Source organism: Phycodurus eques, chromosome 11, assembly GCF_024500275.1.
Source record: "Phycodurus eques isolate BA_2022a chromosome 11, UOR_Pequ_1.1, whole genome shotgun sequence".
In the NCBI taxonomy this organism is placed as follows: Eukaryota; Metazoa; Chordata; class Actinopteri; order Syngnathiformes; family Syngnathidae; genus Phycodurus; species Phycodurus eques.
In genome coordinates, this window is record NC_084535.1 from 15,585,680 (window position 1) to 15,598,981 (window position 13,302).

The following is a 13,302-nucleotide window of genomic DNA, read 5'->3' on the forward strand; positions in this document are numbered from 1 at the left end:
TCATATCCCAAATCATCATTCACTACCATCAAAAACAAATAAATAGTAAATAGAATTTAAAGAATTAAACATCGGTGCATCATGATTAATTTACTGCGATTGTTCCTTCTGGTGTGTGCGTCTTGGCCGCCGTGGGAGTATAATACAGACATACAGAGACACACGGAGACGGACGAGACAGTCACAATTCCTCAGTAAACTGTACTAGTATTAGTTGTTTTTCGCAGAGGTTCCCAATTGCCTTACCTGTGTAAATAAAGGTTAAATAAAATAACTTACTTTTAAATGTACAGTGACAGAGCATATTTAAATATTAAGACGCAAGACAGATTTTTAAGAAAACAGTTAAGACCTAAGGCATAGGGCCATCAGAGTCATCAATCTCATCATCAATCTCCTGCGTTTACCCAGTCTATGAAGTTCTCTAAGGCAGAAAAACAGACCCAAATGTGCAGTCATCTAACACAGCCCATTGTCTTAATTTAAAATAACTTCCAGACAACTACAGAGGAACAGAACCAGAACAAACCATTTGACTGATCAAGTCTACATTCCTGTTATCACAACCAACCACTCCATTTCTTATGCAGAGCCCTTGGAATTGTCGCTCATATCTCCCATCTTTACGCCACTCATCTTTATTCCACTGATCTGATTACAGTTTGCATTTCCAATTAATCTCACCACCAACAGTGGGACAAACATGGAAGGGAAGTTGATTTCACGATAGGGCTTGAAATGTGGCCTGATTGTAAATGAAGGGGAAACGAGCTGGGCGTGTGAAAAAATGCCAGCAATGCTGCAGGAGCACATCTGGAGACACTTCAAGCACCTTGAGGGTTATGTGGCAGAAAACATTTAAACAGTAGAACGCGAGTGAGTTGACTTCGGTCTTAAGAGATACACTATATCGACAAATATACTCAAACACACATCTTAATCAATGAAATTATTCAACCATGATTTGGACTCAACCTCTTATTTCCCACAGCCATCACCAGAAAGTCTACACACCCCTGTTCAAACTATAGGTTTTTGTGATATATTTTTTGTGATACAGTAAAATGAGACCAAGAAAATGATTTTAAAACGTTTTCCACCATAAATGTGGTGGCTATAAAATCTGTATAGCGCAATAGAAAAACAATCTAGTGTCCATTGTTAAAATTGGGTAGATATCGGACAAAATCTTTTGGAGTACTGCAGTTCGTTTTTGAAGAACCCCTGGAAATGGCCAAAACGACCCTAAAATGGCAACTTCAAACCAAAATTATTACCTGTGGAAAACTGACCACAGACCTCAATGGATACTTCAGAAATGGACCCAAGATTGGACCAGGTCCAAAACTTTAAAGAAAATCTTCTGAAGGCTATGAAAGCATGGCCAGATGGAATGTATTGATTCTGGATTGGTGAAGGAGGAAGGTTTCAAATAGCGAGAGTAAAACAAGGAAAATTGCAGTCCAAGAAGCACGTGACGCTACAGAAAGGCAGTTTGTATTGGGAAATGATGAGCAACAGTCGCATGGGGAATGCTTTTGCATTACTCCTGCCACCAAAACTGCAACAAACAATGCAACTGGAATGATTATCAGTATTATCTTTAGTACTTTTACTAACAGTAGTCCTGTAGACAAGAGTTATCATTATATGATGTAATTGTAAAATACTGTATTATTACTATTATTAGTGCTATGAGCATCATCAAGGTCATTGATCTCTCATACTGTAAAATCCCTTGTGGCAGATGACTGCCCCTTATTGAGTCCTGGTGGTGTTCAAAGATTTTCTCTTTCCTCTGCGGCCTTCTTACTCGCTCATGCCTCCACTTAACTTTTGTTGTCATTTTCTATGTTAATGAATAAAACTGAATAGAAAAACACATTTTATTGTCAGTATTGATTGAGGAGAAAGGTCCAACAAAACCTAAGGGCAAGTGCATCCTGTGTAAGACCTGCTGTAGAAAAAGGGTGTTCTTACTGGTGAACTCATTTGAATGCAGTTAATTAGAGAGGTTGAGTGATTTGATGGCAGTAGTGGGGTGGGATAGCAGAGTGCAATCATCTGTGAAGGAGTCCACACGTAGGTCAATAATTTCCTCCTTTCAGGGAAGCTTTGATAACAACTTAAAGGGGGGTAGCCTGCCTCACTTTTTTGTTTGACTTCCAGAACGACACTTATGATTGCCTGAATCATTCCGGTCAATAAAGTTTGCACTCCCAGTGACTTGGACACACATGTAGTGAAACTGATGCTGATTGCAGTGGTTTACTTGATTTAATAACACTGAAGAGTTTTAAATGAATCACCAAAATCAAGAGCTGCTTCGCTGTGTTTTTCAAAAGATGCAAACCACTTTACATTATGATTCATATAAATCCCTCTTTGAAGCTCTTTTTGGATGATCTTACATTAAAAGATAACTGATAACAACCACATACTGTATACAAAGCTTTTGGCCTTTTAAAATGTTAATCATTGTAAAATATTTTCACTCGTCACAATTACCCCACAGTCTAACCCTTACGTGCGTATACAACATCAACTTCAAAATTGGCGTCATTTAAGCCATCACGAGCAATGTAACGTGTTACTGTATCCTGGAAGGTAATCAGATTACAGATAAAGCATCAAACCAATGATAGTTACTATTGATACAACAATTATTCATATCAAACAACCATTTATAGCTGATTTCTTGATGAAACAGTGGCATTTTGCCAATTAAGCAGAGCGCTTCCTTTCTAACATCCATCCATTTTCTGTACCGTTACGACTCAAAATAGTCTCAGTTACTCGTGACTTTAGCATGATTCTCATATGCTACTCCATCTCAGTGGGCAGAGCAGGACTGTTCCCACAGGACACTGGGTAAGGATACAGACAGCCTGGACAGCAAGTGTGACATGGGACAAGTCACATCGCACTGTGACCGCCCTGGACACGTCAGTTACAGAGATACACCGAGATAAAATGTGTGCGAGCGACCAGCACTGTCGGTAAGTCAATCATTCATCTTCTTGCTATTGCAGTTTCCTCATTTTCCTTCCAAGGAAGCATTGAGAGCTCAGATCATTTCAGAGGGAGAAGAGATATCAAGTCAGTGTGTGTGAGTAGCCATGGTTTCCACTGCCAACAGCATCTGAGGCGAAATCCCACTCCATTTCCTAGTATATGAAATATTCATTGTTATTCTAAAATATCCAGCAGAATACTGTGCAACATGGCCGCTCCAGTAGTAGAGATGAATTCTGGTTCATATAGAATACAAAAATATTATCTTATTATCATGTTCAAATATTCTCTCAAATATTTAATCTATTATGGATTTAATAGGTCTACAATTGTGTAGACAGAACAGAGTCACACTACTCCTCAATCTTAAGCCCTAAAAGTGTTACAATTTTGGAGTTCGAACATTTTCAGAAAAAAATATGGCTCGAAATTCAAATTAAACCATGACATCTTGGAAGACCTCAACAAATCTTGAGAGCCTTCAAATTACTGAGCATCTAATTAACTCTACTTTTTTTTTTTTTGTCTTACTTTTTCTTTGGCTTTTGAATGTTTTTGTAATGGACAGAGGGATACTAATGATGGTAAAGAAGCAAGGTGCAATAACCATAGAAAAGCATATATTTTGAGTACTTAAACATGATACACAGACAAAGCAATCACAAAGCACAAGATGTGCTCTTATGCTGTCTGTTCCAAAAATAACTAGAATACTACTAGACAGCAGTAACATTCTGCAGACATCCCTCCCCATTACATGTCTGTTAGGTGTTTTAAAGGAAGTAGAGTAGTTTTGCTTTACTTTTGTTTTATTTACATTCGTCATAATTTCTCTTTACGATACTATGAGTTGCCTACATGGTTCATAAATGTTTGTAATGTTTGAGCATGGCGCTTATTAAATTCTAAAGAACTGTGAGGCAGACGCTTTAACCAGTCGCCCACCGTGCCGCTCACGTCGCCATTGTGCACAGTATATTTGAATCCAAAAGCTAGTTTATTTTTAGCCTTGTCACGTGTCTTTTGAAGTAGTATTGGAAATATCTGACGGGCAATAAAGTTATTTAAAAAAAAAAAAAAGTGTCAGACTACGGCAATAAAATATTGTATTCCGATACAACCGCATCCCGTTTTGTACGATCATTGGGCTTTATTTTGTCAACTCAAATGCGACAGGATACACTCGTTACCGTGGCGACGACAACAAGAGTGGAGCGCGCCGACTTTGTATTATAAGGACAAAATGGGGGAAAACGTGTGTTGGTGGTCACTGGTGCTCAGGACAGGACAGGACGTTCGTTTAAGGTTTCCTTGAGGTATGTTCACGTACTTTGAATACGATACGGCTCGCAAGCAGGCAACAAAATGTTATGTAGCCTAGCAAGCTAGTGGTACCACGAACGGTTGTACGTAACCATGCCGCCATGCCTCACGATGCCTTACTGGCATAAATAGATGAACAAAGATACATTATTTATTGTAAATATAATTTTTGGAGCAATTAAGTACACAAGTATATACAGTAAATGAACAGGTCATTTAAATAGACACATTGCACCATCTTGTGATCGGATCGGTGATCGGTTATCGTTTTTTTAAACTCGCTGATCGGTGATCAGTGATCGGCCCCAAAAATCCTGATCGTGTAAAGCCTAATTACCACAGGTATTCCAAATGCATTTGTTCAACACGCGTTGTAGGAGGCGACACTAGAATGATCACTGATGTGAGGCGATGCATTAGCAGACCCTAATTCAATTTTGCACCCTTCTTCAAGCAATATTATCCCTCTGATCCCCGCTTTTTCACGACAGCCAGTGTTAAACAGCTCAATGTCAGACCATCAGCACTGGATTTACCTGACATTTTTATGTGATCGTTGGAATTTGTGTTCCTCTCAGAATAATAGAGGACATTTATTGCCGTCTCCTTAACCCACACCTCCAGTCATTTTGAGTCTGTGTTGGCCTGCAAGTTAACGACTTCAGCCTATGTTGCACTTAACTGCATTTCCACAGCTAATTATGGTCTGATTGTCACAGAAAAACATTCACTCTCACCATTATAGCTGCTATAAACGCCCCCCCTCCCTCCTGTCCCATGTTGCAGATGTGCGAAAGCCCAAAATGTCTTTTGTGTTTTCTATCTCTCACCGTGAAGGCCCAGAAATGAGTATGTGATTAAAGTGTAGCTGCAGCATGGAAATTAATTGTCATGTTGGTGATTGCTTGTTTGCGTTATGGATTAGGAAGATATAGACCAAGATGGCCTGTCTGGGTACAGAAAATTTGTGAACCGATGTTCTAATTAATGGGAAACATGATTTTGTCATGATCAATTAAACTGTTGTGTATTTTGCAGTACTAACAGCTGTGCCCACATTGTGGAGTCGAAGTGTTTGGGTTCTCTGATGTGCCCATCCCAAATGGAATACACAAAGCAAAAAAAAAATATATATATATATATATATATAATAAAATAAAGAGCTTTGTCCCTGCCGACACTACTACCATGATACAAAAAAGACAAAAAAAACATAGCAGCATTGCACAAATAGGGACTAAAGTATGCCGTCGTGTTATTTCCTCGTGTCTGAAGAGAGACGATGAGGAGGACAGTAATGGAGGACATGCACCACTATGGCCCTGCATCTACCAGCTGCAAACTCTCGCCTGGGACTTTCTTGTGGCTGGTTGTCATGGTGATGATTGAGTGCAGGAGGCTATTTGTTTTGTTTCCACTTTCATCTTTTTGTCAATATCCATACAGTACAGGTACGCTTGTTTATTTGCAAGGTGGTGCTTGATAGTCACTCTTATTGGACTGCCCAGCTGCTCTTCCGTTTGTCTGTGAGAGTGATGACGTCCCACTCCACTGTGCTATTTCCCGTTTCTATCCAGACTCACTCTTCTTTCATCACACATTTATTAACTACATGTACAGTATCACTAATGCTTGTGTCGCCTGCTGTACCTTTTCTTCACATCACGTGAAATACAGTATGCACAAGGAACTATGCCCACAGGCAAAGACCGCCGTTTGTAATAAACTCTTATGACATCTGCTGGTCATAATGTGAACTGCGGGACTGCAACGTGACTGCAAACCTGTTAGGGCTGGAAACCCAGAGCCATCATGTTCAAAGAATGATCTCAAAAAACTATATTCACTCACTCTGGAGAAAAATAATTACGGCGCTAACAACCAGCTTTTAATACCAAATGTAATACAGTAACGGGAGCAGTTTAGTGTTAATAATGGCTCAATTAGTCGTAACTAATTTGCGCCACCGTTTATCACAAATATACATCAACCATATTTACTTATTTAAAAATTGGTACACATATAATATTAATTACTCACTTGGGTCTGTATTTTGTTATATGAATAAATTAAATTCCACACTGTTAGGCAATTAAAGAATAGTGATTATTGATTAAATTACAGCAGAAAAAAACTGAGCCAATCACATAATTTTCTTTGCAGTGGTATTATTGCAAGTCACAGTATGCTTCTTTATAATAATTCTGACACAATCCTCTTCTCAAGTCATTTTATTTCTGTCAAACATTGTTTAAAGAATACCCTAGAGTCCACATTTTTCTAATATGAGACTGTGCATACTTTATGAGTGGCCAAGCAGGTGTTGGCTTGATTTACATATTTGTTTCCAACAGCTTGCTGTGTTCTGTCGACTCAGAGAGGTTGCTTTCGGGGGGAACACAGTTGTTCAAGCAAATTTAATCTGGAAATGTTTAGTTTCCCAGATGAGAGATCTGTAAAATGCTGTCATAAAGCTACAGACTCTTAATTTTGAGTTATGCCCTCCGTGGTTCAGTTACATATACTGACATTGAAAAACATACAGCTGTAGCAGACATGAGGCGTCACAGAGACTCGCGACCACCTGAGAACCCCCACTCCTCCACGCGCCCTGCTGTGAGACGGCGACTCAAACAGGGCCTGGTGTACGTCAAGTGGACCTTAACCTAATTAGCAGCTTCCCGTTAATTCCTGATTCCTGTTTCCTGTCTTCAAAAGACCCCTTCCTGGACCAAACAGTTGGGGAAGTCTATGTGGTTAATATCCAGCGATGCGCGTGAGGCTCCACCCACTGGCATTGAGACGAACTGCAAGCGGCAGAACTTTCGGACGTGCCCTTGATGATTGGTAACAGAAGATAAAATGTCCGTTTTTATATCTTGCAAACTGTGTAGAAATATTCCAAATGTATGCTTTGGTGTCTGTGTCCCCATTCTCAATTTGACAGGTCCTCTTCACGATTTTGAAAGCTGTTCATGATTTGAAATCAAACAGTACGAAATGTTGTATTGAACAATAAGCAACCCATCTGCCACGACCAAAGTTTAAAAATAGATTCTATGCGTGAGAGTACAAAGTTGGGATTGTTTGAGATTAATATTATTTTAAAACCTATTTACTCAAATTTGTAGACAAGATTCAGGCTGGTGGGCGTGGTCTTCTCCAAGTCGGCACGCCCTCTTCCTACGCCCCGCCCCTGGGATATTTAACTCTAAGCTTACACCTTTCTCAGAGTTGCGCCTAGCGTCATACGAAATCCCAACCTTGGCTTCTCTCGCTCTGACTCAATGCATTAAATGCTCACACGCTCATTTAGTTTACCCCAGTGACCACACACGGTCTTCTTTTCCATTTTCGTACGCCTTATGTTCACTCTTTTGTTTACATGTTGTAGTTTGTAGTTGTAGTTGTGTGTTTCATTAAATATACCATAAAATTCCACTCGTGGTCGTATTTTGTGTGTGTTCTGAATTTAAGTAAACCTCTGTAACCTAGGACTTAAAATGTCGTAGAGTGTAGCAACCTACATATCATGAGACTGATTTAAAAACGTTTGTCGTCATTTCGCCTAAAGTTAAACTTGAAAAATGTGATGCGGTGCCCTTTTCGAGACATTAGTTCGATTTTAACAATCATAATCAAATCAACGATAAACCGGAAGTAACGCAAACGTCGCTCCCGGCTTATTAGTTTATCCTAAATTAATTTCAATTCTTATTTCATACATAATCTCTACACTGTCTCATGTTATATTAACATCGTTCATTCACCTCCGCCCTCTGGTTGCCAGTTAACATGTTGGACGTAAGGCAGAGGATGCACAAAGTAAACCCGATTCACAGACTGGGTGTTGCTGAGAGAGTGTGAGGCTACGATGGGCCTTCTCCGGCAGCTTAATCTTATCCGTGACAGGTCAGTGTCTTGGAGAAAGCCGACAATCAATGCTCTTTCACCACCAGCCTAAATATCATAAGCGCCGACATCACTCATCTCCATGTCTCGGCAAATCCGGATTGATTGCAGCACTTTCACACTCCTGCGTGGACTTGGGACTGCTGTGAGTTGCTCGCTTTGAAAACTGATGCTACAGTATACTTTCTTGAAATAATATCTGTCTGTGATGCATCCTCAATGAATGTACAAATAATAAATCTATAACTCATGTTAGGTCAGGATGTGGAACATGAAATCTCATATAATTTCATATTCAAGCCAGCTCTCATCTTAAAAAGGATGCTTTCACAGTATACTATAAATGTTAAATATGTAGCTTAACCCTAAAAACATTCAAAATTTTTACAAATTAAGACCCAATGATCCATACGTTCAATAACAAAGAGTTAAAACCCTCTAAAAATTATGAATATTATAATTCATATATCTATTTCAAATACACATACAGTACACATCCAACATCAATAAACGTACACTTTTCAGGAGCAAAGCACTCTTGCAGGAAAAGTACTGCAACAGGAAATATACATCCCATAGATCAACTGTATTTGAGGGATTTTAATCCTAGTTAACAATGCAGCGTGTGAACCTCAAAAATCACTTTAAGTTGTACATGAAACAAACACACGCACATACAGCACACACAAACTTCTGTTTTTACATGTACATTTGCCATTATGCACCAATGATCGCTGCTGTGAAGCTGTACTTCAGTAGATTTTTGAGGTATCTACCTGAGTATTTATTTTTCTGATGACATTCCTCTTTCTCACAAAATTTGAAAACAGATATTTGTACTTTCTGCTCCTTACATTGTCATGTTGTTGTTGTTTTTTTTACTTTTTACAACCTCTGTGGATGACAATATGTCTCCAAGCATTTTGACGAGAGATGATGAAAAGATGCTGATGTACAATTCAGAGCTCAAAGTGGTGTGTATTTATATATGATGTCCATGACATTAACCAGGGGAACGCAACAGAGTCAGAGAAGCAAGATATTCCTCATTCATGGCTTTATTTAAGATTTCTTTTTTAATTATTTTATTTTTTGTTGTTGGCCGCAAAAATTATTCGTGGCGAATGTGTGCTTTCACGCCAGCCTTAAAACCATGAGCTTCTGGTGTTAAAACAAATACAGTTCATACTCATAAAGGAAGGGTGTATTTTTCCAGTGAATTCAGTATTTTATGTCAGTCATATATATATATATAAAAAAGAATAATAATACATGAACATCAATGTTCCTGGCAGCAGATAACGGTATTTAATAGTAATATTAATATATTTTATTAGTATTTTTTCCAATAACATTAATTAATTAATGAAATGTATGAAAGTATTTTGTCACGGTCCTGTGCCGTTATCTGCTAAAATATATTCATTCACAAAAAAATAATAATAATTCATTAATTTGTTTTACTGTATTATCCATCCATCCATTTTCTGTACCGCTGATCCACTCTTGGGTCACGGGCACGCTGCAACCTATCCCAGCTATCTTCGGGCGAGAGGCGGGGTACACCCTGAACTGGTCGCCAGCCAATCGCAGGGCGCATATAAACAGACAACCATTTGCACTCACATTCACACCAACGGTAAATTTATAGAGTCTTCAATCAACCTACCACGCACGAGTTTTGGGATGTGGGAGGAAACCGGAGTACTCGGAGAAAAACCCCGCAGGCACATGGAGAACAGGCAAACTCCACACAGGCGAGGCCGGGATTTGAACCCCGGTCCTCAGAACTGTGAGGCAGATGTGCTAGCCAGTCGTCCACTGTGGTGACTGACTGCATTATATTATCTGTATTCTGATTGTGTGACTATTTAATCTGCTCAAGTGAATTTGTGCTCCACCAACGTGTGAATTACACTTGAATCGATTTCTGAGCAGAGTTGGCGAGTGTGCTCTTCTATTCTATACAAGTGAAATAAAGCACAAGGGTTCTCATCGTGACATTGTCTTCTACCCTTTCTCTGCACCAATTGTATTTTAGAGAGCAGAATGCTCACACTCCCCTTGAGTTGCTTGTAGTTCTCCACGATGAACACTTTCTCTTTGCCAATCTCTAAAAGCATGTGGTCGTCTTTCCAAACTGAATCCCTTCCGCTGTCCTCCAGTGTGTCACATAGTAATCACACCTTCTCACCAGTTCAACCATAAATGTTTAGTTTGAGCTTACTCTTGCAATGGCTCCCAAAATAGGTTTGGCAGTTATTGAGGTCCACTTGTGTAGTTACTAACGCTGTTCCCAACTACAGCACCCCCAATCACAGATGTAGTGTATGTCATATGTTACGTGATAACATCAGAGGAATTCACTTTATATCACTGGAAGATGTTCAGTTCAGCAATGTTAAGAGGTGAAAGCACTACAAATGGTGACAAGCATTTGATTTAAAGTCGGAGGATGCTGGCAAAAGTAGTTTTAAACTATTTTACTGCGTAAGGAATCTGTGATGCTGTGCAGAAAAGAGCTTTATTGCTACACTTGGAGTGTAGTTGCAGTAACTAAAACTGAATGAGGCACGAAATATTTTGTGCCTCAGAAAAACATTCCCAATGAGAGAAATTTATAGACAAGAACAAGCACAAGTAGAATGAATCAATTGACAGTTTTGTGAGCAGATTAAAGAAACTTGAAGACAATAGAGAGGATTTTACACGTGATCATGTGATTGATGAATGCACATCAAACACGGACGTCTAATATTGCTTAGAGAGAAATGTTAAAGTTCGGGGTTTCTCGATATGTCACCAACAATGACGACAGTAAACCATTAAGCTACAAAAATGGATAAAGAAACAATGCTGTGTTGGCAAACCTGTGAGACCCAGGAGAGTGTGAAAGAGGAGCACAAAGAATGCAGCACGACTTGAGCGCGGATAGCAAGGATGACGCTTTGCTCAAGGCCACCTCGACATTAGCAAGCAGACAACCATTATTCAACACCATCACACAAACTCATTATATGACCCAGTGAGAGGAATCTCAATGTAGTTATGTACTTGCTCTTTGCTAAATAACGAGTACTTTATGACTCTCTTACCTCATTGCAACTTAATGAGGGAATCAACTTGATGGATGACTGCAATAGCTGAGGTGTAATCTATCTACCTTTATTTGTGCATCAATCTACTCTGGCTAACTAGTTAACATTTTAACCAACGCTACTTATATCAATGGCACTTGCCCAACACATGTGACAGATTTTCAATCAGCTATACAGCCTGTAGGAGAGATTGGGTAAAGTGAGCATACGGTCAAGTTGAGCCACCCCTTGTTGCTCATTACAAAAATTGAGCATGTGACAAAATGTTTAGAGGGAAGACTCCATTTCATGGAATCTGTGAAGGTAAGCGCCGCATTGCAGAGTAAATTTACTCGATAAGGTTCATGATGATTGTGTAAAAACCAAAGCACAGTTTTAAATGTGTTTTATTCGGATAGCTATGAGCTGATAAGTAGGTTATGATAGCCAGCATTAAAGTGCATCATATTAGCTGTGGGGGATAATAAATTCAATATTTGATCGCATTTTTATTTATTAGATTCATCATCGTCCCTCAAGGGGAAATCCAACTCACATTCAGATGTACAGTATACTGTAGTTGTCCACCACTACCCATAGTAGCCATGAGGTGAGTTGAGAAATATGGTCAGCCATTGGAAACTGACTGTGCAAATGGCTCTATGAATAAAGTCTTTTAACATGATATGTAACCAAATTGGTGGCACGGTGGCCGACTGGTTAGCACATCTGCCTCACAGTTCTGAGGACCCATGTTCAAGTCCAGCCTGGCCTTTTGCATGTTCTCCCCGTGCATGCGTGGGTTTTCTCCGGGTACTCCTCCCACATCCCCAAAACATGCATGGTAGGTTAATTGAAGACTCTACAGTGTGACTAATTTGACTGTGAGTGCGAATGGTTGTTTATTTATATGAAAAAATCAGGTTACATTTCAGCAAAACAAATCGTAATTCAAAACAAAACTAGACATCATGCCCCGTGTGTACAGTATAAGCGCAAAATGAACAGGGGGTCAGCCTCCACTGAAGTCTTTGACAAAGCAGCCAAAGAAGTGAGAGAAGGAATGTCTGTCTGTATTCTCCTGCAACCTGGACAAGTGTAATGTAAAGGAGGGAGGTTGTAAAATGGGTGAAGAGAAGGGATGAATAGACAAAAGGAAGGATTATGGATGAGCAAGGGAGGACGAAAAAGAATGGATGATGAGGATGAAAGTTTCTGTTGGGACATTCAAATGTTCACGATTTATTTTCATCTTCACAGGCACGTCAAGAAACATCCTGTTTTAAGAGGATTCAGCTTTTGTGTTTTCTTTGAGGTCACACATGAAAGCATTCTCAAGCCAATGTTGAAAGAAAAGCTAGTAATATAGGCCTTATTGTTTATTGTGTTTTATAAATAAAAACAAGTTTTTGAGGAAATGACTGATTTCATTCGGTCCATCTATTACTATGGAATAGGTTAATACAAGAAGGAAGGAGAGAAAGGGAGAGGTGAAGGGAGGGGCGAGGATGGATGGGGGGGGTCTTGTAAGGGGGGAAGGGGAGGGTGCAAGGTTGGGGAAAGTAGGGAGGGGGAAAAGGGAGCTGGCTCAACATACACCCAGTCCTATGCACAACATTCATTACTGTAAGTAAAGGTTTTGGGTTTTTTTTTGAACGTTCTATCACCAAAACTGCTATGTTCACGTTAAATCTGCTCTTTTGTAGGGGTGGGGGTAGCAATATCCTGAAATACATATACCTGTATTAGTTGGTCAAAAGAATTTTACTAACTTTCTGTAGTGACCCTGAAAAAAGAAAAATGTCTCAACCTAACCTGGTCTCCCACAGAGAATTCTTGTGTGACACCTGTAACTTGGAGTGATTTTCTGCCTCCACAAGTAAGCGTTTCGTCATACCTTGTGGAGCTGCGGTATCTGCGTTTGGTGGTTTGGATTTGCTGCAATGCTCTGCCAATGTCCTATTGGGAAAGCACA